The sequence below is a fragment of the Pongo pygmaeus genome, chromosome 15, assembly GCF_028885625.2.
Source record: "Pongo pygmaeus isolate AG05252 chromosome 15, NHGRI_mPonPyg2-v2.0_pri, whole genome shotgun sequence".
NCBI classification, from domain to species: Eukaryota; Metazoa; Chordata; class Mammalia; order Primates; family Hominidae; genus Pongo; species Pongo pygmaeus.
Genome location: NC_072388.2, coordinates 88026737 through 88031402, shown reverse-complemented (window position 1 = coordinate 88031402; position 4666 = coordinate 88026737). Strand labels below are relative to the sequence as shown.

At 39.0% G+C, this 4666-nt stretch overlaps 1 non-coding gene across 1 annotated transcript; it reads right to left on the bottom strand.

The window, feature by feature from the left end:
• Window positions 1-975: 975 nt before the first annotated feature.
• Window positions 976-1048, bottom strand: TRNAA-AGC (transfer RNA alanine (anticodon AGC)). Its single transcript has one exon. It is a non-coding gene; the product is annotated as a tRNA-Ala (tRNA).
• Between the last annotated feature and the right edge of the window lie 3618 nt (window positions 1049-4666).

Here is a 4666-nt window from a genome sequence, read left to right as displayed (position 1 = left end):
TTTTGTCAGAGACAGCTGATTAAACACCTTTGAGTGTCTGTCAGTGTAAACTGTAAGACCATTAATTTATGCTGTAAAAACAATAGCTGGGGAAGTGTGACTTAGACCAGTGTGGTTCCTTTCTTCATTTGAAACAAATAACATTTATATCTTTGGAAAGAATGTTGTGAAAAATCACCCTAATGGATCTATCTTTTCCAGAGTGACATCAATGATGTCACTTTGGTCTCATCTATTTAAAGCATCAAAGTGGATATTTTAGGCTTAAACAGCAGGTGTCCTGAAATTAAAAAATTTCTAAATTTTTTGGGATTTGGGAAGCTTTCGATTTTTTTCTTGTCTGCCTCCCTTTCTTTCCCTCCTTCTCTCCCTTATTTCCTCACACCCACCATAGTCTCATCATTACTACACAGTTTTGAAATAATTTCTGCATCTTGTTAATATCTTTGCCTGGATTTTGAGATCAAGAGGTGGCATCTCCTGGCGGAGTTTGGTGTATTTGTTTTAAATGTTGGATTTAAAAGAAGTGCCAGCTAGTGACTTTTCAAAAAAAAAAAAAAAAATCAGGAGGAGGAAATTATCCTTCTAAGGGTGTAGGAGTTGTAGTTACTAAGTTGAAGAATGTGTTTAGAAAGTGGAATGTGTTACACCGTGTTAATTATAAAAAATACCTTGTAAATCCTTATCTTTCAGTACAGAATACTAGTCTTCATACAGCACTTGTAGTGGCAGCCTTTAAATCTACTCCTATTTCCCGAAACACTTTCCTAGGATTCCACAATATAGTCTGCCCTCCATAAATAAAAATAGGGACCAGTTAATTTACATCATAACAACTATACCACAAACAACTGCTATGCAGCACTTAGCATTTCACAAGGTTCGACACCTTGATTATTTCATTTGATCTTCAAAATAAACCTGGCTCAGCGTCTATGATCTTGTTTGGAGACCCAAGGTTCAAATGGTAACATATGGAGAATGTGGGTATCGATCCCACTACCTCTCGCATGCTAAGCGAGTGCTCTACCACTTGAGCTAATTCCCCGTGTGATTCTGATGGTCATCCTATGTAGAAAACAGGAGCCTGTTGTGCAGAGGTGAAAAGAGTCTCAGACATTTCTGGAAGGACTAGTACAAGATTGCTTAGAATCCATAGATAATTATGTTCGTTATACAGTAATCTTGTACCTTGTGTTCAGAGCTAAGGACACAAAGACAAATTAAATGCAAACTCTGCCTTCAAGTTCAAAGACTAGCAATTCTGGAGCCAGGAATTTAATGCAGGTCTTACGTTGTAAATCCTTGTCTTTACTGTCTCAGAGCTAAGGTTGGGGCAAGCCTTAGGCAAAATCATCAGGTCTGAGAAATTTGCTCCCACTAAGCACCCTCTTCACTTAAGTTCTTCTTTAACCTTCTCTCTCCTCAAGTACGTAACACCCTCATGCTTCTCAAAGATCTCTCTTAAATTTCCTTTCCAAATTCCCAAATATTATCCCTTCCTCCTCTTCTCACCAAAACTCGGCCTGTGTGGATCTCAATTCTGCCATGTCTGGTTCGCAGTTATCGAACTCTGGAATTGTTTTCCAACTTTTTGACCATGACCTACGGTAACAGGATCACTTATAGCCCACTGGGGTAAGAGAAAACTTATAGAAAGCTCCTCCTCCCCAGGGAAGTCATAGTCCCACACCAGGTTGCACAACTTGGCCATCAGAGCCCACCCTCACCCCCTTAGCCAAATACTCTTTTACAAGGCACAATCTGCAGAGCGATACAGGGCAGCTTGAGGGGTAAGAAACGTATTTTGCATTGCCATGGGGGCAGGTGTTTGTGTGAGAAACACCGTGGTTACTGTCCATGGTCCTGAACAATCACAGCACGTGAGGACAGTGGCTCTTCTCCCCACTAATTCTTGTTGAATGCTCTTACCTTTCACAGGTTTTCTTTGCTTTATTTTTTTTTCTTGATGAAAAGACTGTTCTTTATACAAACAATGTCACAATGCAAATTGAACCCATGACTTATACGTCACAATTTGCGAAGGAGAGCGATGGAGAGTGGATTCAGGCAGCCTGGGTTTGAATCCCAGCCCCACCACTTGCTAGTGGGATCTTAGGGGAGCTATTTTGCCTGTCTGGACTTAAGTTTCTTTATCTTTAAGGTAAGGATGAGAGTAATTAATAGCTCATCGGATCATTTTGAGTATTAAATGAGATGATGCATGCAAAGTGCTTTGAGAGAGTTTTTTGTAGGAAAAAAACAACAATACTTTCCAGAAGCAGTAAAAGTAGCAGTTCTGAATGTAATAATAAATGTAACTTTAAAACTCACATCATGTTTTCCATAGAAAACTTCCTTATCATCAGGAAGTCAAGGATATATATGCTCCTTTTCCACAGGTAGTAGTCAGGGTAAATCAAAAACAGAAACCATACTCATTATTTTAACAGAGAATGTAACATATAAATTCATTAAACAGGTGTTGAAGGGAAGATAAAGTTAAAAGAAAATATTGAAGTAACTCAGAGACAGTAATGGCAGGAAGCAGCTACCAACCCCCAAGGCTGGGTCAACAAAGGGAAGAGGTTGATGTCTTCAGAATCTTAAAGGCTCAAAGGACACCTCTCTGCTGCATGGTGATATTGATACTTAATAGGAATTAATGAGTAGCAGTAGCTTGGTAAACCGTCAGTCTACTTGATCAAGAAAGAATTGCCTTGTATGAGGCTCAAAATACTATCTCCTCTATATTATGCAATGTGTCTGATAGTATAGCACCCCAATTAACATAAGAAAACTGTTTAAAAAATTATTCAAAAGCTGGAACATGGCAAAGAATATTGCATGTCCTTTAATATCATATTGGAGCATTGTTTAAGAGATACTCCCAAGGATTTTCTAATTTTCTAGAAAAATATCTTTGTTCAATTAAGTATTTATTATTTATTATTAATTAGGGCTTAGACAATGCAAACTTCTATTTTAGCTAGAGAAACATTGGTAAGATGCAAATAATTTTGTTCAATGGAGGTGCACATTATTTATGTCCACTAGGAAACATAGCACCAACGTTTACGGTTTTGTTGGCCTGTATGACATTCACCAGTTTTAAATCTCACTTAACAGGTTTATTGCAACACTCCTTTCCTGACAGACTAAATATGTTTCTAAATATTTTTGGATAGGTATCTTTGAACAACCTTTACCACCTTGCAGGTTTCTTCCTTTGTGACTTAAATAAGTATTTTACATATGTTCACTGCATAATTGTATGATAATTATGATTTTTAAAATTACATTCTGACCAGAACTGGAATCAGAGAGAGCACTTTATTTGGCCAAAATCACACAATTGGAAAGTAATGCAGCCAGATTTCTACTCAAGTCTGGCTGACTCCAAAGTCTACATCATGATCTCTTGGTGCCTTCACTCCGTAAAGGTCTGTTTTACAGAGAAATTGAACAAGGAATTGCTGCCAATCTCCTGCTAAAGTTTAATAAAGTTGGGAATCAGCTGGAGTGATAAGCCAGTTTAAAATACTTGGGTTAGATTTATAGACTGAGACAGATCAGAAAAGGTCAAGGGCTTATGTAAAGCAGCGGAGATCATGAAAATGGTAATGAGAGTCGGAGAAGGATGGCAGTCATGTTGACAAAGATGAATTTTAAGACAAACACCAGGTTCCAGCTATTCGGGACCTGAACTGATAACCAGTGGCAGCGCTAAGCACAGGCAACCCCCCTCTTTCCCTCCCCTGATTTCTTCAGCCTCACCCAGGAGCTCCCAGGCTGGCTTACATGGGCAGGAAATTCTAGGCAGCTCAACCAGGCTCTCTTTGATATTCTTAAGGCACTTCATCAAAATCAAGTGGAAATGTGCTATTTGGGATTAAAAAGAAACAGCCACTGCTATGCAGGGGGCTAAAGCAAACTCACTGACTGGTTTTATTTGAAATTTTTAGTATCCATAGTTTACCCTCCAGTCAACTTTACAAATACATGAAGATCTTCCAGGTATAAAGCACAGTGGTAAACATTAAAAAAAAGAAAGAAAGAGAGAGAGAGAAAGAAAGAAAGAAAGAAAGAAAGAAAGAAAGAAAGAAAGAAAAAGAAAGAAAGAAAGAAAGAAAGAAAGAAGGAAAGAAACTCTTGGAAGGAACGTTGGAGGCCACGGTGATCAATCTGCCTACTTGCTTATTGGTCAACATTTTTACCGAACTCTTTCTGTGTGCTGGGCCCTGTTCCAACCCTGGAAACAGCAGAGTATAAGAGCAAGAGTCCCTTGCCCTCATGGCCTCATAAACTAGTGGGAGAGACACAATAAAATGATAAATGTGTAATATAATTTCAGGAATGTTTAGTGCCATGAAGAAAATAGAACAGAATCAGAAAAAGGAGTTATGGTGGCCATGGGAAGCTATTTTAGAGCAGTCAGAAAAGGCTTCACTGAGGAACTGAATGAAGTGATTTGAAAATGTAAGGGAAGGGTACACCTGGCAGAGGCAATAGTGACTTCACAGGCCCTGAAGAGGGAGTGAATCTGGGGTTTGAAGAATAGCAAGGAACCCATCTGGCTAGAGTGGGGGAGAAAGCAAGAAAAGACAAGTTGTTCAGGCAGCCAGAGTCTTGATCATGCCAGGCCTTGTTGGCCCAAGCTGGAGTT